The sequence below is a fragment of the Pararge aegeria genome, chromosome 3 (genome assembly GCF_905163445.1).
Source record: "Pararge aegeria chromosome 3, ilParAegt1.1, whole genome shotgun sequence".
Classification (NCBI taxonomy): Eukaryota; Metazoa; Arthropoda; class Insecta; order Lepidoptera; family Nymphalidae; genus Pararge; species Pararge aegeria.
The window spans coordinates 14912422-14939303 of NC_053182.1; the positions used below are offsets into that span (position 1 = coordinate 14912422).

General features: G+C 35.9%; 1 protein-coding gene across 1 annotated transcript in view; it reads left to right on the top strand.

Moving 5' to 3' along the window:
- Positions 1–8926: 8926 nt before the first annotated feature.
- LOC120637077 (LIM domain transcription factor LMO4) overlaps positions 8927–26882 on the top strand; it is a 289676-nt gene continuing 271720 nt past the window's right edge. Inside the window, exon 1 of the mRNA XM_039908696.1 lies at positions 8927–8968. The gene's annotated coding sequence lies outside the window, so the exon portion shown is untranslated. The remainder of the gene's footprint in view (positions 8969–26882) is intronic.

Sequence of the window (26882 nt, forward strand, 5' to 3'; positions counted from 1 at the left end):
TCCGCGGTAAAACAATTTATCTGCATCGACGGAATTACGAGCGGTGTGCGGTGAATAAAATATGTCGCCGGCTGTCAGTCGAACGAAGACGTCTGTTTGTCTAAGTAGTTAGGGCTGATACACTGTTTCCTTTCCTTACAGGATAGAAAGGTGAACGTGTGCCTGCTGTGGGTGCGTTTAATTTATTGAAAGAAACACAATAGGTACAGATAGGTATCTAGTAATTATGTTAAACTCAGAAATAATAATTAGTCACCTTGGTGTTTCAGCCTTCAGCACAAGCGTTTAAAGTATGTGGCACAACAGAAAAAGGTATTAGCATTGTGTTACATCCTTAGTAATATTATAAATATGAAATTGCATCTGTTGTTATCCTTAATGCCATGAAAACAAATGATTTTCACAGAATTTGGAAAAAAAACCGCAATAAACGCGGACGAAGAACGCGGAATATACTAATATCCTAATATCTTTAAATAACCTAATATTTTTATATTTTCAATTATACCGTGCAATACCGTGCAGTACCGTGAAGAGGTACCTATGCTATCTACAGTGGCGGGGCAAGACCTTAATGAAATGTATGCAAGGTGAATTTCGCGAGGCTCTCCTTCTACTTCCTTTTGACGGCCGATTGGCGCAGTGGGCAGCGACCCTGCTTTCTGAGTGCAAGGCCGTGGGTTCGATTCCCACAACTGGACTATAATTGTGTGATGAACATGAATGTTTTTCAGTGCCTCGGTTTTTATCTATATATTATAAGTATTTATGTATTTTATTCATAAAAATTTTCATCAGTTATCTTAGTACCCATAACACAAGCTACGCTTACTTTGGGACTAGATGGCGATGTGTGATTGTCGTAGTATATTTATTTATTTATTTACACTCAAAATACTTACTATAAAATGTTTCCCCTAATGTTTCAACCTTTAGCTCAAGCATTTAAATTACGTGGCACAACGTAGAAGAAGGTTTTAAAATTGTGTTAAAATAAGAGCGTTACAATAAGAGCTATGAAATTTTTAACGTCGAAGATTGATGGTTTAGTTTACTTTTGGAGGTTAGATGAACTGTCCAATCGGCACACGTATACATGGCTTTTTGTTTTGCGTTGTGCGGCAAATTATTTGTGAAAGTTCGTTGCACCGTCTAAACACTGCATTTAGTAAACAAGTGCATAAAATTGAGTTTTAGTCCATAACCAAAAGTACGACTTTAAGACTTTTTTTCACCTACTACTATACCTATATCGATAAAATTTTTATCTACCTATAGATTGTTGTAAAAATCGCTTAGATAATTTAACTGATAACAAATGTGTCTTTTTCTATACCATTATAATTGTACTTGTTTCTTTGTGTCCAATTAAAAATATTATATTATATAATATTATATTAAGAGCATGATAAGTGCATAAGTAATTATTACTTACCTAGTTCCATTGGTAGTAAAGCAACAAAAAAGATTTAGTCGTATATATGAACAGAATGCGAAAAAAGTACTGCATTGTTTAGGTACTCTTTTGTGACAGCCCTGTTTACAATTTGACTGGCAGAGACGTGAGATGTACAGAATTAGGTTCCGTCAAATATACTTGGCGTGTTTTTGCAAGTTATCTAACAATGATGGCCGGACGTGGACGGGTGATGTGACGTCTTTGGGAGAACCGGCAGCCCAGGGGATTAGGATGAATTAGGGTTAGTGCTTATCTATAAATGGTTATGGAAAATTAGGGTGAAGTGGGCCCGTAAAAGTTGTTGTAAATGTATATCTATGCCAAAACTTACATGCTTTTACTGTCTTTTTTCGACTAAAAACCGTAATGTATATTCAGTATCTACAGTGTTATATTTACTGTAATATTTATTTGTTAGTTCTTTTATATCATTTACTAGCTGTTGCCCGCGACTTCGTCTGCGTTTGATTTTGTTTTTTGATGTGGCATATTATAACCTCTACAGTACAAAAACAATTATTTAAATCGGTTATTATTTTTTGGAGTTACGGTGTAAAATCATCAAATATCCCCTCTCCCAAAGGAACCGAGCCTAATGTCGGTATTAAAAGTATCCTAACACTTCCAAGAATATTTTTACAAGGTTTCATGATGATCGGTTAAGTAGTTTTTGCGTGAAAGTGTAACAAACAAACTTACATTGACATTTATAATAACTAATAATTTCTGAACTGTTTCGGTTTTGTCTGGTGGGAGGCTTCGGCCGTGGCTAACCGTTTTGTCGTATTTAAACCGATTAGGTGTACGGGTTTACTAAAACTGCCAAAGCTCACAAAGGTTGGCCCACTAACATCTTAGATTGCATCATAGTTTACCATCGGATGAGTCAAGGGCTTGCAACTTGCAGTGGAATAAAAAATGTCCCCCTACTGCAGAGGCAGAGGCCTTCTCTTTTATAGAATATGGGATGAAGAATTATGACCCAAAATGCTGCTCTAATGCGGCTTAACCGATTATTATCACATGGTAGTGATAACAACCAGGAAATACTCTTTAACGTCATCTCCGAGCCACGGGGGTCGATAACTCCAATTTCCTAACACAAGAATGGTTCTGAGAATTCCTTGAAAAAAAAAACCCCAGTAACTAACAAACCGGTACATGATGGCGTATGATATATTGCAAAAAATAGTACAAGTTATAAATCAGTTTTTGCATTACCCATGGTAATGGCATTACAAACTGCTGAACGTTAGGTATAACAAGTGTAACTCCGGGCCAATTATCTCGCACACTGAATATCAATCGAGCCGTTTAACGTGGGAGACTGGAAGTTGTCAATGCTAAAGAAATGCACCGTTGGAAAACTTTAATGAAATATTCATATTTTCCGCGCTATCCAGCTTATATGATTTGAAAACAAACTTTAAAAACTTATAAGGAATATCTCATATATTTCTTTTAGTTCAAGTTTATTTTCCAAGTATTATACTTAGTGGTCATTGAATCCAATTAAAGTCCGTAGGTAAGTTTAACTTGCTGGTGGCGGGAAAATCACGTCGCGCGAGTTATCGCACGGCGCGACCGGTGAAGCGTCTCATATCTGTAACAAATATATGGAAATATACTAATCATGCCAAAGGTAGCGGCGGCTACCAATACATTTATTGATCATCCATCGAGAGAAAATTCGAGCAGCAGACGGTAAGGTTTATTTGTTACTTATTGTAAAACTGGTCAACCTGGTAATATGTTCCGCGTAATATATGTTGAGAGATCAAGTCCTATTGAAATAAAAATTTCTGGAAAATACGTTCACACATAGTAATCGTTGCGTTTTGGCATTAGCATACCACTGCCCTTTCAGCGATATAAAAATGATTAAAACTTATTAGTTAATTACCTGGCAAAAACTCATTTAATTATCGTCATACGCACTCACATACACGTGTAAATGTTATTTCAAAAGAAGCCAGGGTTGTCAATTTTATTTTTTATTTTTTTATTTTTTTTTTCAACAATTTAATATACGATATCTAGAATTATTATAATTTCTCTAAATTCTACGTATACTTAATGCTAGTGATACTTTCCAATTGCTTAGCAAGATAACTGACCATTATAAATTATAACCGCTTCAACCAGCTCGTCTGAAAACGCTTCTATATCTTTATTATAAAAAAAAACTGACATTTAATTTTCCTGGCAAAAAATTATATTATTTTATGCTCCTATTTAACATAACGTTTTTTTTATTTAACTGTATTATGTATTTTACAATAAAGCTATAAGTAAATGAATCAAAATTGAATTGCCTTGTGGAAGACGTTATTTATTTATTATTTATATATAATAAATTGTGAATATGAACATATGATACATGAAGTGTACCAAGGAAGGCTTATCTCTATAAGAGTTATCATTAATTCATTTGGTCATTGTTCCTTTTTGTTTTGATTACAATGGCAAACTATTGAGCAGATTCAGGGAATTATAAATTGATTCACAGAATTTAAGTTTTAAATGAATTATGGCGTGTCTCTTCCGAAGCTCCTGTAAGATAAAATCAAACAATCGTCGCGAAGCGGTTGAATATTGGTAAAATAAATATTGAGTCACGTGACCGAGCGACAATTGTCTACTCCACGGTGTTTGCACCCCCGATAAGTCATCGAAGTTACGCTTTCCACTTCAGTGGAAAATGGAAAGGGATTTTCGGGTTAATTTAAATTTTCGTATTTATTTTATTTGACGGAAATATTCTGTAAATTATAAAATGAAAGTGCTGCTAAATGAGGTTGTAAGATTTAAAACTATACTAATTGTTATTATAAATGCGAAAGGGTGTTTATTGTCTGTCTTACCTTAACGCCCCATCTTAGCAACCAATCGATTTGATTTGGCATAGAGTTAGTTGAAAAGACGGAGAGAAACATAGGCTTCTTTTGATCTTGGAAAAACATCAAATTTCACAGGAATATACGAGTACGTATTTTTTACATCAAATGTCGTCCTTTTTTCTTGTCCTAACAAAGCAAACAAACGACTTACTCGCCGCGGGGCGCAGCTAGCTAGTAATTTATAAAGTGTGAAAAAAAAAGTTATATGTGACTATATTTCTGACTATAATGTCTCCTTTACACGATTCAGTTCGGTTTTCACGTGAGTTTTTTTAATTCATAACTATTGACTGCAATGTCGCGTGGTGGTAAGTGATGATGTAGTCTTAGATGGCAGCGGGTTAACAAATTGATAATATATAAAAATTATGTATGATTAAATAATTACTTATTATTACCAACATACAAAAATCCGCAAGGGAGACATCTAACTATTACAGTTAAGTCGCATGAGCAGGTTTTGTGTTATAAAATTGTATTAGATCGCTGGTAGAAACCAAAGTAATTCAAATAAATGCTTTTATAATCAAGAGTATGGCAATATGGCAGAAAAATACTTTTTAATTCATTCCATCATCGGACATAATTTAGAAGTTATCACGATTTTTAATACCCCATTTTTATTACCATACTGTAAATAGTTATTTTTAGATATTTTATCCCTTTTAAAATAACTAAAAATAACTGATGAATTAACTTTTTTTTTTTTTAAAACACACCCGTTTTTTGTTTTTACAAAAAATACACAAGTAAAAAATATCAGTAAATTACAACTAAATAGAATGCCACACGTCTCTCAAATTAACTGTAAAAAGTTATTTTTAGATATTTTATACCTTTTATTAAGTGAATTGAAAAAAATCTTTTTGAAAACACCCGATTTTTTCTTTACAAAATTACACAGCTAAAAAATATCAGTGAACTCTCAAATTAACTGTTCCGACGGGAGGCTTTAAAAGCAACAAACAACGCGGACGAAGTCGCGGGCAACACAAATATCAGTGTAAATTAGTCATTTCATTTTAAAACTAACTATACTAAAAACCTTTTTGAAACTGCACATAATATTTAAAATATACGTTGTTATAAACTCGTAGTTACCGTTGCAGCAATAATCGCCTAAAAATAATTCACACTTGACGTCTCAGACCATTCAGTAGAACGCGAAACTCCACGATTCGATGACTTTATTTAAGCTCCTTTCACGCATCACAGATCGTCGCCCAATCCTGAGCGGGCTATCGTTTGCTTTGCTGCCAAGGAAGGATTTCCCGTTCGAGCAAACAGCCAGTCTACCTTCAAATATCCGATGTTAGAACAAATACTTGGCCGGTGCCCGGTGAAGTGAGGCAGGAAACGATTGGACGACAGTTCTATAGCAAACTGAAACTGATTTACAGGTAGACGTCTCTGAAAACTATATCACTTATTTGCTACAACAATATTTTGTCACAAAAAACACAAATTTTCAGATGTGTACATTGTAAAATGGCTTCAATGTTATCATTGGTAATGAAAATTCTGCCCCGAAGTCTAAGTTCTAAGAGTTACTCGTAATTAATGTAATTTTAATAGAGCTACAAATAAACTGCATTGTTCACATATATTGTGCGATATAACGTAATTTATTTTAGTTTACAGAATATAATGATTTATCACTTTTATTTAAACATACGGCATGCTGCTGAGTCCCGCAATCAGCTGTTAACATACTATATTATAAAATATCTGCAACATATTAAATTATAATTGTCCAAAGTTTATTTATTTACCTACCCACTTAACAAAATTACTGTAACACTTCCTTTGGATATTGTACCTTTAGCTACGAAAGACAATACAAATTCAAGGTTTCATTCAGTCCATACTAGGTCTGTACAGTGCATGGAGAAGTACTAGGTATGTGACACCTCAGACCTTTTGTCGAACTTAAATGAAACTATTTCAAATGTTTTTTTTTTTAAATTTTAGCATTTAATTATTTTTTACACAGACGACAACTCGCTTTCGACTAACGTATTGTTAAAGATAGAATTTAATTAATTTATTATTTATTGAAAGAAAAATATGTATACATTTTTAATTGGGTTATCGAAACTACATTTGATCCTAGAGCGGGCAGTTATCTTGGCCAAAGAATTAGTTTAGCCATCCAAAGGGGCAATGCTGTCAGCATCTCAGGAACTGTGCCTCGCTGCGGTGGTTTCGAAGACGTTTTATATTTATTTAGTTTTACTTAGTTTACTTCAGGTTATATTTATAAAATAAATATTATATGAAAAAAATAAATATTTTTTTTAAATAAACATAATAAAACACATAGATGTTCATTATGTTTATTTTAAAAAATATCAAAATGGGTAATCATCATAATCCTTACTATCCCTATCCCTATCCCTATCCCTATCCCTACTTATATTATAAATGTCAATGTAAGTTTGTTTGTTACGCTTTCACGCAAAAACTTCTTAACCGATCCTCATGAAACTTTGTACACATATTCTTGGAAGTGTTAGAAGTAATATAGGATACTTTTTATCCCGACATTAAGCTCGGTACCTTTGGGAGAGGGGATGAAAGTGTTTGACGATTTTACACCATAACTCCGACAAATTATAATCGATTTAAATAATTATTTTTGTACTATAGAGGCTATAATATGTGTTTAATTTTGTCCAAACTTTGTGTAGATCTAAGTGTGGTTGGAGATAGAGGACAGAACTCCTTAGCGGACAGCAGCAAACCCCTCATTTATGGCTTAGCGATACTGAATACTTTAATTTTTTTTTAGAACTACAACTAAATTGAAGGCCACATCAAAAAACATAATCAAACGCAGACGAAGTCGCGGGCAACAGCTAGTAACATAATAATGGCATGGTGTACGGATAAACCCAACCGGGTTTACCCGTACACCGGTATTCATAGTTCAGCGCTCGGAATTATGAGTAGGTAAGTACTTTATAAGCAACATACAAAATATTATGGGTGACTGAGGGTAGTTCTAAATAATGTTTGAGTAATAGGCCAATTTAACATAATTCACTCATAAATAATTACTCAAGTCTGTGTCTGTGAGTCCATGGCCGTGGGTTCGATACCCACAACTGGAAAATGTTAGTGTGAATAACATAAATGTTTTTAGTGTCTGGGTGTTTTTATATATATTAAGTATTTATGCATATGATTGATAAAAAAAATATTCATCTTAGTATCCATAACACAAGCTACGCTTACTTTGGAACTAGATGGCGATGTGTGTATTGTCGTAGGAAATTTATTTATTTCTTGTCAATTTGACATTGTCGTTTAGTTTTATCTCTTGACGATACTCTTTCTAACTTTTTTGAAAAATGTAATCTTAATATATATAAATCTCCTGTCACGATGTTTGTCCGCGATGGACTCCTAAACTACTTAACCGATTTTAAATTAAATTGGCACACAATGAGCAGTCTGGTCCAACTTAAGAGATAGGATAGCTTAGATCTTTAATTATAGTCGCAATTTTATTTTATTGCAAATTATTTGTCTATAATTAATTGACAGTCACATATTTAAGGCTTAGCGATAGTGAATACTTTAAAAACAAAATCTAACGCAGACGAAGTCGCGGGCAACAGCTAGTGTTCTATTATAAAGTACCTACCTATAAAATAAAGCAAAAACATCTGCACACTAGATGGTGATATAACAGGCAACACTAACATTGATACAACACTGTGCGCATTACACTTATTTAGCAAGCAATGGTAAATTTCGCCGTAAACGAGTCCGGAGGCTTTAGTGCCTCAGATTATAACCGAATCTACTTTGTGACCGCAAAAGGCGTTATCATCAATCCAGTAATTTGTTTGCTGTTTAAATATCAAATAAACATTTGTCAATTTCTGTTATTGGTTGAATTGATTGCCCAATTGAACTAATAATCTCACAACAGCCCTGTACACTTTTCACTGACCGACCGTGCAGCGGTCAATTTAATCGTGAAACGTCCTCTGAGGAAAATTAGTTGTGTCAATTCTTATAAAGACTAATTCAAAAAGCGGGCAATGCTCTATTATCTAGGCCTAGTAATTTAGTAGCTGTTTAGATGTCGCACAAACATCTGTCAACTTTCCGATAACGAACTGATTGATTGGCCAATCGAACTAATAACGACAAAACCCCGTGCGGTTTCCACTAATCGACCATGCAACGGTCAATTTCGTCGTGAATGAGTCACCGGCGGAGGCTTTTGTGTCTTGTCGTCGATTCTAATTGAAACTATTTTGGACACCGGACAATGCGGCATTGTCCGCGTGTCCGGCGGTGTTTGCCGCCTTTATTAATTCAGGTGGGCGTGGTGCAGGCTGGGCGGGGCGAGGCGGCGTGTATTCGGTCTCCGCCTATCGGCGCGGCGCAGATCTCGGCGGGAACTTGGTCGCGTTTGGCCCCAGTCGGCGAGCTGACGCGACGTTCGCTGCTCATTTTCGCGCGGACTGCGGAATAAGTTTCCGCCAATTTAGCGTGTTTCGCTGAAAGTTTATGAGACTTGGTTGACTGTTTTTTCGTGTGTGGGCGTTCTATTGTGGTAGATAGCAGTCGCACGACCTCACATACACGCCAAGTAAGTCAGTAGATAGATCCGTTTTAAATAATTTAATTGACTTCAGATCGTTTATTTTTATAGTGTACGAAACAAAGAATTACAAATCAAGCCATGGTTTGACCCCTCTTGAAAAAAATCTTAAGCTCATTTAAGGTATCTTTTAAATTTAAGCTAAATTAAACGACGAAGAGAAAAAAACAATTCTAACACTGATATATATCAAGAAGCTTCAGGATTTTCGGAGCATATCGTGACAAATGTAGGCTCCATCTGACTCTGACTTTCTTAGAGTCTGATGTGTTCACGGTTGTAGTGGCCGGTTCCAGTCCTGATCCTGAAAATACCCTGACAGAAAATTCGATATTTTTATATTATTTTACAAAAAGAAAATCTTAATTAAAGTACTTATTTAGCAAAAGTTAAACGTCCAATAAGTACTAATTCTCAATTTGAGTTACCTTTGTAGGTATATAAATAAATAATATCTATGATAGAATAATTTTAGTTGTAGGTACTTTAGATTTTGGGTAGCTTTTGAAGGCGGATTTTTATTACGACATTGGAGGTACAAAATTGTTTCAGCATCAATTTCAACTCTAATTACAAAATGCATTCCTTAACTTACAAACGTTGAAATAATTTACAAACTTTGCACATGTGTCCTACAAAATTAGCAAATTTGCAAACACGGTTATATTTAATTTGAAATTATAACTACAAATAAAAGTTAAGGAGTCAGTCAGTCATTACTAGACACATAGTCTTACGCAATTTTACCTTCCATTTTTGATTTTATCGATTAATTAAAATTGTTCCGTATTGACTTTTACTCCAGTTAGAGCCTTTATGAAACTGATAGGTGTAAGAAAAATGAACACGTACACATTAACAACTTTGAACTGTGTTAAATTTTCTTGTGTTATTTATCTTTCGGGTATCCAAAAAAAAATTTTATTTGTCTCAAAATCAATAAAGACGTTTCACTACTTTTGAGGCGAAAAAAAAATTCTTTTTTTTTCCTTTTTCGGATAGACGGTAGGTACGTTCAGTATAAGAGAGGCAAGAAAATATAAACCACACATAAATAAGACGTACTTAAGTACTGTCGCTATTTATTCTGTAGTAGGTAGATACACATTACACAGTAAACAATACTTTTTCCAGTCTCTATAGTCGGATTATATATGTTCACCAATCCGAACTGGGCCAGCGTGACTACGGCCCTGGGCCGGTAATGGGTTGATATGACGATAGTCGGATTTCGCAATTATGTCGAGTAAGATTATATCAGTGTGTGCAACTTCTATGTCAATGACGGCTGATTCCCACTAATGGAATATGTTTGTGTGATGAACATATGTAGTACCTACCTATCCGTAACGCAATTCGCTTACTTTGGGGCTAGATGGCAATCTGTGTCTAGTCGTAGTATTGTTCATATTTATATGAACATTATTGTTGTTCAGTGTCTGGGTGTTTATCTGTATATTATAAGTATTATATTCATAAAGATATTCATCAGTCATCTTAGTACCCATAACACAGGCTACGTTTACTTTGGGGGTAGATGGTGATGTCAAAGTATATATTTTTTTATTTTATATATTATATATATTTATTTAATACTAAACTATAAAAACTTTTGGCACCCACAACGATTTTGACCTGACTGATCTTAATACTGAAAAAATCATAGGCTAGGTGTAGCTTTTTGTACAGGACGAGAAATATGAAGACATAATTTAAAAAATAATTGGAGTGACATAAAATTCATTTTGAGGAAATTTTAAACCAAATTCATAACTTAAATATTAAAGTTTTTGATCGTTTTGAGGTCTTTCAAAAATAAGAGGAGCTCCTGGCGTATCGTTGGGTGCTGTGATTTTTTAAGTGAGAGGTCCCGGGATTTTTTATTCAGGGGAATTTAGGAAATTTATAAATTTTGATTTTTTTATGCTCTGGAGAGATGCTTCGACAAAGACAAAGACGTGCCCCAAACAATTTAGCGTTACGCTACGTTGCCGCGTAAAAACCTATTATGGGTTGAATGCCATTATACCCCTGGCAGGCACGCAGGTTGGTAAACATGTCTCTATCATAACTTACCACCAGGTGAGATTTCAGTCAAGATCTACTTTGTACTGAAAATTCCAATAGAAGCTATCACTGTATTGCACTGTGGAATAAAAAATAGGATGAATTCTTTACTTCGCGTTCCGGTTTTGAGTAATAAAGAACCTCACCAATTAAACACTACTCTAACGAAGGTACCCTTGTGAAAAATATTCGTGGCAATAACAATCGAAGTACTCAAATTCTGTTACTACAAATCAATTGTTTATTTCTATTCGTAACGTTTTTCTAGTGCAAAGTCGTCCGCCCAAACCGTGTTCGCGAGGTCTGCACCCCGCGCCCCGCACCCCGCGCCCGTCATCGCTGACAACGAAATTCGTTTTATTGGCCCAACGATCTTTTTATGGCAATTCGCGGATCGTTTTTCCAATTCGATTGGGACTCTTTGTTAATCTTTTGATGACCTCCCTGGCGCAACGGTGAGCGATGTGAATTTAAGTAGGAGGTCCCGGATTCGATTCCCGGCAGGGAATTTATAATTTCCGAATTTTCTCTTGTCTGGTCTGGGGAGAGGCTTTGGCCGTTGCTAGTTACCATCCTACTGACAAAGCGATTGAATGTTCCGGTATGATGCAGTGTAGAAACCAAAGATAAATGATAATGAATTAACTAAAATATACTTACTCTATGTACGTACACATATATAATATAAAAAATATAATATAATATACCTACTTATATTATATACACAGTGGCTTGCATAGAGGGTATGCACAGGGTATGAAGATCGTATAAAATTAAGGATAGGCATTGTAAGAGTTATAAGAAGCCTTCCGTTAAGTACTTATAACTCGTACCGGGGATTTTCTTCAATACAATAAGGTTTTTATATGCTGTATTGATACGTTAGGCCATGAACCTAACACCATTTTTGAAATAACAAATAGTAGTGACAGAGGGGCAAGATCGCACTACAAAGTTTAGTTACTTACGATTTTGTTACGAAATTCTTAAAATCAAACGGCGAAGAATCAGGGCACATACATGAAAAAAATCTTAACGATTTGGGAACCTCAACGTTGTTTAGGAAGTCGGTTGGAGAACGTTTGTTGGATTGCTATAAAAAGATTGCGGTGTCAATAAAACGGATCGCATTGTCGCCGATGATGTGAGCGGGGGCGGTGCGGGGATACTCGAACTTCCACTACACGCTTTGGGCGGACGTTTTTATACGCGAAAAACGGTTCCAATACGAATGCGAATAGATAAATGAATTATCTACAACTCAGCGGTTTTAAAACGGAAAAAAGCTTCTTTAAGTACTCGATTTGTTCCTTTATTGTCAACGTGACATGTAGTAGCGTGGTTAAGAAAATTGTGTCAGTACAATTTCTCGGTTGTTAGTGATATTTGTACGCTTAGAAACATACTTGTATATAGTATACTCCGTTTTGTTTTGATTAGGATGGAAGGAAGGATACAATCTATCTCTATGCCAAAATTTTATCGAAATCTGTTTCGTGGTTTAGGTATAAAAATGTAACAGAGTTTACTATAGTAAATAGTATTTAGTTATATTTAGTTTGGATATATAGTACTTACATTCAATGTGAATGCATTTGTATGTATTTGTGTAAAAAAAAGGTTCATCAATCATCATCATCATCATGTCAACCAATCGACGTCCACTGCTGGACAAAGGTCTTTTGTAGGGAGTTCCATAATACACGGTCCTGGGCCGCTTGCCTCCAGCGGTAAAAAAAAAAGGTTAACGCATTCAAATAAGGTAGATCAGACGTCATCATTCAAAAGTGGATATAAACAGTCGACATACAAGAAATGGTCATATATTAATGACATCTGCATATCGTCTGCGAAAGGTGCAGAATTTGTGGGATTGAGTACACGCTTTTATAATATGATTCCTAAGGTAATTTTGGACCTACCAATGCATAAGTTTAAAAGAATGTGTTAAAACACATTTATTACAGCGAGGTTATTATACAATTGATGAGTTTCTCAATGACAAGGTTGCTTGGAAGCATCCGGCTCCGCTTTCATCTCTCACAAGATAGAAAAACGAATGTTAAAATGTAAAATGTAAATTTTTGATTTTGGAAAAGAGCAACTGCTGAGTTTCTTGCCGGTAGAATCTGCCTTCCGAACCGGTGGTAGAGTCACTACACACGGACAGACTTGACGTTTCAAAAGTGCTTGTACTTGAAATAAATGAATTTTGATTTTGATTTTTTTTTTTGTCATCATTGTCAGTCCTTCTACTAGTGGGCACAGGCCTTCTCCCCATACGAAGGAAAGACTCCACTCTTCTCCTTGGCGCGGTTTTAATGTTTTTTTTTATAACGGACCAATCAGATGACCTACCTGAAACGGAAAACCGTCCGCTATAATAAGAGCAACAATTCCCAGGGCATGTAAGAGACACGTCTTGCAGAGTGCCTTCCTGTGTCCATTAACCGGAGTTGTAAGCCTCATGTGCTTTTAATTACACCGTCAACCGCAATCGTAGACCAGAACACAGCAATCCGGCTTGGCCCAGAAATAAGCTTCGGTAGTATGACTACTTTAGTGCTACTTTTCGACGACCTCCCTGGCGCAACGGCGAGCACTGTGAATTTAAGTACTAGCAGGGGGCTATTTGGGAATTTATAATTTCCGAATTTTCTCTTGTTTTATTTGTACACCACTACACTTAGAGAATAGAGAGAAACACAAAAAACTGGAGTAGAATACAAAAGGCGCCCTTATCGCTTAAAAACGATCTCTGCCAGGCAACCTTAGGATTAGGAGACAACAAGAGCGAGAACAAAAAGGTGGTGTAAAATTACTAAAATTACTCTTGTCTGGTCTGGGGGAGGCTAAGGCCGTGGCTAGTTACCATCCTACTGACAAACACTTACGCCGCTAAGCGATTTAGTGTTCCGGTGTGATGTCGCGTAGAAACCAATTAGTGTAGAAACAGGTTAGCCCGCTAATATCTTAGACTGCATCATAAAATAAAATACTTCTGACACAAAAAGCTCTAAACTACTTCTGTCCGAAAGTTTAGTAGTTCTTCTTCTTAGACCAGGGCGCGTTCGGAACCCTCGTAGCTTTAGTTTTAAGTTGACAAATTTATTTATCGCCATCAACTCACTCCTATGTCATATTTTACATGTAATGCACTCATCAGAAGTGCCATCTATGTGCCTATTGGAATAATGAAACATTTGACTTTGACTTTGTTTAACACAATAACTATACTTGAATAAATAAAAACTAAGATAATAAAAGGTACTCGAAATTAAGTGTCGTGCAGTACAAGCTTCCACACTCTTGACTGTTCCTTGGACTTTCATGACAGAGAAACACAATCATGCCTACATATATGCTATTTTTTATCAAGCCTCATTTAATGGTGAATTTACAAGCACGCCTGAATTCGCACATTATTGCAATTATCTTAAGGATCTTTTAAAGATTAAAACAAAAAAAAAATCACGAAGTACTATGGTACTTATATAGTAATTTAAATAACGCCGTACTTCGTGATAGTTTAGCTTTCTTTTGGCAAATAATTGTTAAAAACGGTCTATAACTTTCATTAAAAATATATTTCGTTACTATAATATACGAGTACTTATAGATAAACAAATTACAACATCTAAATTTAAAAAATCCAACGTTCGTCTATTCAAATAATAGAAAATCGATTGAAAATAATTATGGATAGCAATACTGTAGTTCGAATCAGCAGTAAAAGCTAAAACAAAAAAAAGAAACAGATAAATCCAATTTCGGATTTATTAGTAATTAGTACCGACCAGCCTATGCCCTACTCAAATCGAAGAAAATACTTTCTAAGCACACAGCGAAAATCATTCTAACTCATTCCATCCATTTGAAAAGTACAAAACAATGCGGCCTAAGCAAGAATACGCTTAGAACAAAGCAGCGGAGCGAGCGATAATAGGCGCTAAGCGTGATGATATCGCGTAATGAGGCCGCGCCGATAACGATGCCGCTCGTTACCGACGCAATGGCGATTACAAGTCAGCGACTAACGTACTCCACCAGTACCTTCCACTCTACCTACTGCTTACATTCACCGTCATTTTTACTGTAAATACTGAGATTTTTTTTTTATGTTTACGCAAATGTATGGTTTTACAACTTTAAGCATTTACCCGGTTGTTTCAAAACGGCAGTTATCGTAATCTAGGTATATATATAAAAGAAAGTTGTGTTAGTTACACCATTTATAACTTAAGAACGGCTCAATTTTTATTATATTAGATTTTTTGGATTCCTCTTACGCCGGAAGAGGATAATAAGTATTAACATATAACATTCATCAAAAAAAAAATGATCCGCAGTACGAAGTTCGCCGGGACAGCTAGTATATTATATTCGTTAAAAGCCAACATATATCTGTAAGCTTTTAGCGTATCTGTTAGCGTTAGCTTTTAGCGTATTTGTTGAGCTTTATGAAAATCTCTCCAAAGGCCTGTGCCGAGCATATGATAAGGCTGGTGGGTTAGGGAGTTAGTTTCTGAACTCGTAAGTGCGCAGCTGGCTTAATAAGATTGGGAATGCCTGCCCTAACTTCTTAAATGAATGTTGTATTGACAACAGTTTGAATGAGCAATTACTCCTTCAGTAGACGGCCGACTGGCGCAGTGGGCAGCGACCCTGCTTTCTGAGTCCAAGTGTTTTCCAGTGTCTGGGTATTTATCTGTATATTATAAGTATTTATTCATAAAAATATTCATCAGTCATTTTTAGTGCCCATAAGAGAAGCGCTTAGTTTGGGGCTAGATGGCGTTGTGTGTATTGTCTTAGTATATTTATTTATATTTAGTAGTACGTATTTTAATAGAAAGTCTAATTTTCAACCATTACGAGTTCGACATTATTAGGCCAAGAATGATGATGAAGAGGATGATGATACTAATGATAATAGAGCTGTCACTGATGATACTAACCATCATTCTCGGCCATCATTTTATTCATTGCGAACTGGTAATGGTTGAAAATCGTTCTGGATGTCGAAAGTGCGTCTGTTTTTTGTTTTTATGTCTGTTTCTATTATCACGTATTATGTTAACCCTTCTAGCACGACTGCTAGAACAGCTGAAGACGAATGGTGGAGCTAATAAATTGAACAGAAACTAATAGTGTATAGCCCAACCAGGAATTTGCTTAGGTATGTTTACATTAAACATATTGACATTGCATAATGAGTCTGCGCCGATAACGATTTTGCTCATTAACGATGAATTAAAGTCTCTAGAGAGACTGCAGTAATAGACTATCCTGATATTTTTTTATTTCTGCGATAATAATTTTGTCTACGTAATGTGTTTTTATTTGATTTGGCTATTGTTAATAGCCAAATCCCGTAACTAAATTGACAAGTCTAAAAATAATGTCGTAGTTTCAACCAAGAAGCCAACAGTAGAACACAGCATTTGGGAACTAAAGTACCTATTTTTACTTATAATGTGAAAGCTTACAAACTTACCGATCCACTTTAAAGTTACGATTTCTGGAGAGGGTTATGTTAGGAGTTTTCCTGAAGGGGTGAATTAAAAACGAAGAGATCCGCAGGAGAACTAAAGTCACCCACATACAGTGGCGTGCATACAGGGTATGCAGATGATCTAATATTATATATAAAATGAAGAAAATCTCCGGAACGAGTTATAAATACTTAAGGGCTTTTTATAACTCTAACAATGCCTATTCCTTAAGTTTTTAGAACTCGTACTAAAGATTTTCTTCATTTTATATCGTCTGCATACCCTGTGCATACCCTCTATGCACGCCACTGCCCACATATATACAATTAGCAAGTGGAAATTGCAATGGGCTGGACATGCTTTGTCTTAGGTATGATTGTCGTTGGGCCAGAAAAGTCCTAGATTTAAGACCGCGACCAAGCAAGCGTAGTATGGGACGCTCTGCAGCACGCTAGACCGACAGACTCGTATATAGAGGGATGAGGAAGGCTATGGAACGGGAGTTGTGGGGTGGTGCTTTTTGGAAGAGATTTTCATTTAGCAGTTGATGTATTCAGGCTGAAATCATGAATGATGAAAAATAGTGCTATCCCTTTCATTGTGTATTTGTGGGAAACAATAGCAATATTTAGTCCAGAGATTTTTATACAAAAGAATTAGCACCAAACTGCTAAACTTAGCTCCATTTTTCGTAGACTAGAAATTTTAGATCAGTTTAAGTCAAGCTTTGTTTTACTGTTATAAATAAAAATAAAAAATGCTATCAACATATATTTAAATTCACATCGCCTACTAGTCCCAAAGTAAGCGTAGCTTGTCTCATGAGCACTCAGATCACTGATATTCATAAAGATAAACACGCAGACACTGAAAAAAGAATCATGTTCATCACACAAACATTTTTCCAGTTGTGGGAATCGAAACCACAGACTTGGACTCAGAAAGCAGGGTCGCTGCCCACTGCGCTAATCGGCCGTCCTAATAAATTTACTTGAATGTTGTTTTTTTTTTTGATTGTAAGTCTGTACTTGGTAGTCTAAGCATAAATAAAGCTTAGACTTAACAAACAAAGCAGCGCTAGTGATAATAGGGGCTAAGCGTGATGATATCGCGTAATGAGGCCGCGCCGATAACGATGCCGCTCGTTACCGACGACGACGAGTCGAAGATACCGACTCACCGATGTCCGACCTACTCACGTTATTACTTATGCAGGACTTGCTGACTTCTCTACTCTGTGGACATTCTAACAGTATGCAACTCAATATACCTCTGCAATTTTAAAATATGACGTTTTACTGCTTCTTAAAATTATTTTTCAAACTTACAATAATTTATAACTGAACATTAGAAATTTGCGTTGAACAAAATTGATGTTATGAAAATATTTCGATGATACGATAAATTTTCTAGACAGTAAATGTTTTTTACATTACGATTTCAGTCTACTATTATCATAGTACACTGAAGTAGGCTACGATAAGGCCCGGTATACATAAAACAGCTGAGTATTCCTGAACGAAGGGCAAACACATAATCGTGACGTAGGGACCGGAAAAGTATATCTATATATCTGTATCAGATTTACGCTACATCATGCATGGATGGGCTTGGACCGCGGGAAGCGGATGGTTGGGATAGAATAGCGGAGAAAAGTTTCTATGGGAATTTAGGAACATGGGTCTTGGTTAATAATTTTTTAATAGCGTGGCATCAATTTTTTTTGTATACAATGAAAGATAAGAGTTTTTTATGACTATGGAGGGAAACTACCACCGGACTTCCAAACTAATGGTTGAGTCTCTACAAACAGTACGATACTTGACGTTTCAAAAGTGCTTAAAGAAAAAAAAATTATCTTGAAGTTGAATTCTGAATTTAAATTATGGATTTGATTTTTTGTCAGTCTGAAATTAAATTTGTTTTTAAATTTTAGCTTTAATTGTGGATTTGATTTATTGTGGATCTGAAATAAAATATGAATTTGAATTTTGCATTTGATTTTAAGATGCCCTGTCGTAGATCACTATATATATATAATATATATATATATATATATTATAAGGGACATAATATATATATATATATATATTATGTTGAATATTACTAACTGTTCGTCTGTGTTTGTCCTCATAAACCAGTTTTAATAATAAAAATTTCGACAAAACTGGTTAAGACGTGAAGCCACGCATGGTCTCAAAAGTTACCGATGTCATATCAATAATTCAGCTATCTCTATGCAAAATTTCAATATTCTTGGTGCTACTGAGTGGAATTTGTGTAATAAATATACAGACATACTTCCGCATGTATAATGTTGATAAAGATACGCTCTCGTCAATGCGGCCGCGCCTTAACGTAGTGCGTGAACACCATATTATGAATTTGACAAGAATAATTAAGGCCCCTCCTGTAATATAATGATGCAACTCAATGTCTGAATATGGAAAATGCTACACGTGTGACAACGTAGATCATTAGGACGCGATTATAACTTTGCCACTGAATATGTAACTCTGCTATCTGAATAATAGATACACATCAATACTGATATAAGCAGAATTAGAGCTTCCCACGACGATGCAGCTCATTAGAGAGCGATCATAATTACTGCGAACTGTGACATGTTTTTTAATTTCCTCATGCTATTGACTATGCAACAGTGCCCTCTAGGGCTGTATGGTACAAAGGTGGTATATCTATCTGGATCAGAAAAAATTAGGGCTTCCCTAATTAGGATTCCTAGTAGTAGCAAGTTTGTGCCGTTACTCACAAAGGGGTAGCCAGATTATCGATTCCAAACTTCTGCTCGATGAATTTTTGCTAAAACGCGAAAGTTCTGGGTCAGAATTTAGTAACTGAATGGAAGGGACGTAATCTCCTGCTTTGGTTTTTGCAAATTTATCTGTCTTTCTAAAATGCCTTCACTAAATTATCTGCTCGCGTTTAATGATTTAGAATATTAGGTAGCCAGATTATCGATTCCAAACTTCTGCTCGATGAATTTTTGCTAAAACGCGAAAGTTCTGGGTCAGAATTTAGTAACTGAATGGAAGGGACGTAATCTCCTGCTTTGGTTTTTGCAAATTTATCTGTCTTTCTAAAATGCCTTCACTAAATTATCTGCTCGCGTTTAATGATTTAGAATATTAGGTAGCCAGATTATCGATTCCAAACTTCTGCTCGATGAATTTTTGCTAAAACGCGAAAGTTCTGGGTCAGAATTTAGTAACTGAATGGAAGGGACGTAATCTCCTGTTTTGGTTTTTGCAAATTTATTTGTCTTTCTAAAATGCCTTCACTAAATTATCTGCTCGCGTTTAATGATTTAGAATATACTACGAATTCCTTAAAATGTTAATCAATTTTGCAAAGAAGCTGACAATAACCATTATAAATACGGTGATAGCCTTTCGGAGGAACCGAGTCCGATCTCCGGCATGCACCTCTAAAATTTAGGAGTTATGTGTGTTTTTAAATAAAACAAAACTTGCTTTGAAAAAAACATGTGAAGTCTGCCAATCGGAACTAGCTATCCTTTATCCAGGATTATCATCGTCATTATCAACTCTTTACCGGCTCTCTTCACTGGTCACTATGCTAATTATAGGCTTGAAAATGTTTATGTGAAGTCAACAATTTCGCCGATAGCAAAATAGATCATTCCTAGTACGCGTAGTATTTAGTACTATATGTTTCTTAAACAAATAAACGCAAAAGGATTCACTGAACACGTCAAAAGCAGATGAGTGAGAAAAATGTATACTAATGTAGGCTTTGAAAAAGTATGTGCGACGTCAACATTAAAAACAACTAAATACCTCTACAACTATCTCGTTAATAGCAAGAAGCAATTTTAGCCAAAATATTTCTCGTAGTTGAAACTAGTAGGTCTGAGCTAAGGAGCGTTTTTGCGTTTCTTTAACAAGCAACCGCGAAAAGATTCACTGAACGCACTAAAGATGAGTGACAAAAGTGCCGGAAATCCATGGTAATTGCAAGGCTATGAAAACGTTTACGCAAAGTCTGAATTAAAAATCTCGTCACTAACACAATTATCACGCCAATATGCAAAACAATATTAGGTTAGGTTTAAAGACATTTATTCCCATAAAAAGACCTGAGTCACTTACATAGGAAACTTAGTTTTCTATAATAAATTAATACACTTCGCCATTAGACTAAACTAAATTCAATTTTACTATTATCTACTCATTCAATGTATTCGTCTTTAAATTTATTGGTATTACTTAATATATAAGAAGCTAATTTAGTTTTAAATACATTGAATGAGTTTACATTTTTTATAAGTATAGGTATTTTATTATAAAATTTGGCGTGTTCAAAGGTAAGGGATTTTTTCCATAATTTGTTCTTGTTCTAGGTAAGGTAAGAAAACTGGCTCGACGAGTTAATTTATCTTAGAGATATTATCTAAAATAATTCACGTAGTAGAAACTAGTCTTGCAGCAAATAGTAGGTCTGAATAAAGGAAAGTTCTTCGCGTTTCTTTAGTAAGCAAAGGATTCATTGAACGCACATTGAACGCATTAAAACCAAACGAGTGACAAAGGTACCTAAATCCATGCTAATTGAAGCCGTTGAAAATATTTAAGCAAAGTCGTCGTTAAAAATCTCTTCTACTACGTACTATCACGTAAATATGCAAGAAGCAATTTTATCTAAAATAATTCTCGTAGTAGAAACTAGTAGATCTGAATTGAGGAGCGTTTTCGCGTTTCTTTAACAAGCAAACGCGAAAGGATTCACTGAACGCATTAAAACCAGATGAGGGATAAAAGTTCCCGCAAATGATGCTAAATGATAGCTTCAAACGGGCGGTGGTGCCGCGCGGACTAACGACTCGGTGAATGAATAACAGATCGGTTACAGACGGCTGGTATGTGTCGTGCGGTTCGTTAGTGCGCCCGGTGCCGTACGGCGGCGTAGATCGGCGTTACAAAAGCGGTTTAGATGTTTAGAAACGCAAATTTAATGCAAAAGCTATTCTACTGTTATTAAGGTAATATATATGTGTCTTATTTTAATTCTCCTAATAAGAAAAAATAATGACGTATTTCAAACTTAAATATGAAAATGCAACGATTGAAATTGATTCGCCGGTCAAATTTTATCTAAACAAAAATTTATTTTTGAATGAGAGCTCCAATAATTAATATCGTCTACCTACTAATAAATGACGGCCGATTGGCGCAGTGGGCAGCGACCCTGCTTTCTGAGTCCAAGGCCGTGGGTTCGATTCCCACAACTGGAAAATGTTTGTGTGATGAACATGAATGTCTTTCAGTGTCTGGGTGTTTATATGTATATTTTAAGTATTTGCGTATCCTATTCTTAAAAATATTCGTCAGCCATCTTAGTACTCATAACACAACCTACGCTTACTTTGGGTCTAGATGGCGATGTGTGTATTGTCGTAGTATATTTATTATTTTACTATAATTGTTATGCCAGTATTTTGGCCATCTCTACGTTCAATAAAAAAGTTAAAAATAAAAGAAATAACATGCTACATATCTATTAGTTGTAACTTGTAATAGTTAGGTTAAAATATATAAACGATATATTTCTTATTATACAAGAATATGTTTCGTTGTTTGCCGATTATACTTTATTTAAATTATGCAGCAACGGAGAAAATGTGAAACGTAGGTTTTAGCATAGGTATAATTACATTTTTGCGGATTGCGGAGTTCAACAAATGCTAATTTTTATCCTGAAAAAATTAATCCAGACGGAGGGACCTGCCATACTAAGACAGAATTCGCAAAAATAACGTTTGTCTTTTAACCCTTTGTCTGGTGGAAAGGTTGGTCAGTGACTAGTTATCGACCCACCGATAAAGCCGTGCCACCAAGCGTTTAAGCGTTCCCGTACGATGTCGTGTTGAAAATAATAAGGGAGGGATTCGGGTTTATGGTGCTAATCTGTAATTAAATACATTAAAAGTATATAATTCTGTAAGTAGATACAGACAACGCGCACGGCCAGGCTGAGATCAGTTTGTCGCGGATGTGAGCGAAAGCATTCCCCTGACCAAGGAACCAGGCGACGAGACGGTGGTGTTTAGTCGGTAAAAATCCGACATGAATTCTACGGGAATTGAGTATTCCCTTAGAGAAAACACAGGCTGAGTTCAGTTTATGTATGATGCGCCGCCATACTCCTTGTCTTCAGATTGGACTAGACTTTTTCAATCATTGTTAATTGTAAAAAGCTTAGCGTTCGGCCGCCCGTCTGCGCCGCCAGTACGGCCGATTGGTTTAGTTAGCAGTGAGCGTCGCGCCTCATTTGCTTGCCGCGACACCGCACCGACTTTGTTAGCACTCTTTTCACCCCCGCAGATTCTAACTATCTCTTCACTGATAAATCGGTGTCATATTATAAACGTGCATTACGGCATGCATTTTGATTTGCGGTGCGCGTAATGAGTCTGGATTATAGTGAGTATGTTATGGTTGACTGCGGCCTACGTTTGAATACAAATTACTTATGTCACTGAAACTTTTGCATATTGGGTTGAATTTATTTAAATTCTGTCGTTCCCAAAATAAATAGACAATTGCTAGATTTTGATTAAGTATCTTTAGTTTTTTTTAGTTTAAGCTTGGTAAATATTTCTTTATCAAATTGCAACACGTAAACCTTATAAAAGGACAAAAAAAATCTTCTCACTCCTATATCATGATATATTTATGCCACTGCGAGTAAGACCTTGACTGCAATCTCACCTAACGGCCAATGAATATGCAGTTTAAGATGGTAGCGAGCTAATCTGTTAGGGGTATGACGGTTAACTTAAACCCATATAACCAACTGGTTTCTACGCGGCATTTTGCCGGAATGCAAAATTGTGGTAACTAGTCACTGTTGAAGCCTCCCATCAGACCAGACCAGATCATAGAAATTTTTGATATTCGAATGCCCGAATTACTGGGAAAATGTCAGAAAAATGATCATGAGTCCCTAAAATGTTAACTTGTAAAAAAAATAGACTGTTGCCTTCAGTCTGTCAGTGCCGGGAGGCGAGAGTGCAAGCTCCTATTAGAACCATTTGCTGGCAGATGACGTGTGAAACTGCGGACCCGAGGGTGACGTCGAGTGTTGTCGTTAACGTTTAATGATTTCTTAATGATCCTGGACTGCGCTTCGGTTTGCCCTTAAATATATATTTCTTATTCCACTATATGTTTATTTGCAAGGTACTTTGATTTGTTTATTCAAATCAAAGAAAGTTCCTTACAAATACTAAATATTTAAATATTAGACCCTTCACATGCGTTACAAAGTTTTAAATGTTTGGCAGATGATGGTGCTAACTACATTCGTAAACTTATAACCATAGCTACGAGAGTTCTAAACGCGCCCGGGTCTAATAAGAAACAAACAACAATAATTGCCATTCTCCAGACTATATGGATGGTATAATTTATTGCGGTTATTATACTAGTATTAGCGTAATTTAATTGTGACCATCTTAATTAGGTGTTGTTAAAAGTGATTGCGTTTTAAGACTTGTGTTTTGCGGAATTCCAAAAACAAGTCCATTAAAACGAAGTACTACAATGAAACAAAAAACTAACAAAATATCATTAAAGTGCATATACGTATGGCGAAAACTAAGTCTACTGAAGAACCGTTAGAGGAAGCACCCGGACTAAAGTGATACATTTAATTTATAAAGCCATATTTTCTAACAAATCGTGTTAGATCTTTCGGAGCAGTGTAACGGTGACAAAGTTAGCAGTATTATATTGTTAGGCGGTTTTCCACTAGATCACGGAACGGTAGAATTCGAAGATATGCTAAAAAAAATATGATCTATTGCAAAGGGTAGCTATGAAGTCTTTTAGTGTTAATTAACCGTGTGACTGACAGATGATGAAGCAAATCCTTAACGAAAATCAAGAGCGTACATCTTAAGGCAATACCAAACAACCCCGGCAGGCAACTAGCGATAAAAGGAGCGTGCGTTCAAGCAAGCGTCTTCTAATTGGACGCACACATAACGCAAACTTGACCGCTGCTGGTTGAAGGCTACAGTTCGGCCTCCACTTTAAGAGCACCTCATGAACTTCACCGAGTATATAAAAACTTTAGCTTAGTTTAATCTCTTCTATTAAAAGTTCAGTTCAGTTTTACGAGTCATTCCGAGCACTAGTGGACATGACGCGTGGCCAAACTTAAGCTTTACTGAGACATCGCGATAAGTGGATCGCGGGCGTGCGGCGTGTCAGCCGCTGGCGACCCATTAAAAATAATCGATGCTCGCGAAATATCGAGGGCTCCCACTAATGACATCGCGAAAACAAAGCAACGGGGCCGCTCCGACCTTCCACCGGCAGCGCGGTGTTAACCTGAGCGATAGATTCTCGGTTAACTTCCGAAGTTCCGATCGCAAATCTGGACTGTCATTAAAAGGTGCAAAAAGTTTGGAATAGTCTTTGAAAGTTGTTTTTAAGTAAAATAAGCAAAGAAAAAAGCTGCTGATTCGGCCTAGTCGTTGCATTTTAACTACGAATAACGATTTTTCGAGAAATTGTACTTGCCAGTATGGAATTAGAAAATAAGTGTTGTCTTTCGCGTGCAGTTAAACCTAATCTAGTAGTTAACGCATTTGACTAGATATCGTAACATACCGGGGTCGATTCCTTTGGGGCATTAGGTACTTATTGAATTTTACTGTTAGCAATTATTAGTACCATCCCGGAGGATTGTTGATGATGATCCGCGTGGCTCGGACAAATAAGTGGTCTTGTGTTTATTACTAACATATGAATTAATATATCGTTTAACGCCAACCTGCCTTAGAGCAGCGTGAAGGTCCCAAGCTGTTAATCAATCTTTATTTAGAGGGAGGATGTCGGACCAGTAGTATAATAAGTTGAGGAAGATTCACACTACCCCATGATGGATTGTAACTTCTTTATAAACCTGAAAATAATCGTTATCTTTATCTAAAGCCAACGAACATGCATTAAATCAATATAATTTTATTTAATAATAAAGATTTCAACGATGATTAGCTGTTACACAAATATACCAAATAAGAAATGCCACTAGAAATTTCACTGAAAATTAAATCCGTATATCATGAAATTGAAAATTTCAGAGATTTTTCGAGTCCTGTAAGCGAAGTTTATATCTCGAATTTCGGCATAATAGGCCGATTAACTAAAGTTTTGACATTACAATAATTTGTATGTACCTACTTCATACAAATTAATAGAATTTCAGAACTTCGGTTCGATTCTACTAGTAGAGTAGGTAGTATATAAAATTGATGATGAGTTTACTGGAAATACTAAAGCCCGAAATTAATACTCAATCAAATCCAAAATATTTAGATCTAAGATTAAATTGAGTAGAGCCATTTGATTCTTACCCCTCCTCGTGGTTCCACTATTTTTTTATATCTTCATCTATAGAGTTGGATTGAATTGATAACTGTTAACTTCGGCAGAAGTAACAGTAAATAAATCAATACTGTCAGTTAGTGGCGTGCACTTCACACACGCACAAAAGCACTGCTTTCCCTATTATTTTAAAAAGCTTAAATTGGACAAGTACGTCATTTTACGCCAGGCTCCTCGTCTGGCCAGGTACTAAGTACACGGCTCTGCTATCAGTCTGGCCAAGAACCCTGTTGTCAGTGTAGCTTAATCATCATTATAAAAAGCCTATAACAGTCCACTGCTGGACTAAAGTCCTCTGCCAACGGGATGGTTTGTCCATAACCACCACTCGTAAAGAGAAGGGGTGGTGTCGACTTTGTAATATGTATTTTAGTATTAACCTATAATACTAAAATACAATTATACAAATATAAATATTATATTTCGATTAACGATTCCAATTGCTTAACTTATCCGCCTTTAAAATATACAGGGAACATAATACAGACTCAAACAATTTATGACATTGAAAATATGAAATTTACGGCTTTTAGAAGTAAAATTTATTTCTCGAATTCGGCGTAATAGGCTAATTCACGTGGAAGATGCTTGTGGGGCTGGCGCCTTGTTTTTCTTGCTAAATGAAATTATTGTGCGAGCGAAATATTTTTACTGTCTGTCAATTTCGGCGGGTTCACTTCGTTGAAACGTTCTTAGAGATATTAAGCAGAGGTTAAAATTTTATTTGCACGGAGTTATTGCTCGAATGCCGTCTTGGCGTGTCGTTAAATTCTCCCCGGTATATTGGGCTCGTTCGCGGCCCATTATTGGTGCAAGACAATGCCTTCGAATGGAACTAAGTAATTTTATTTGTTCCTCACTTTTCAGAGGGAACTTTGTGTTATGATTGATTTGAATTGTTTA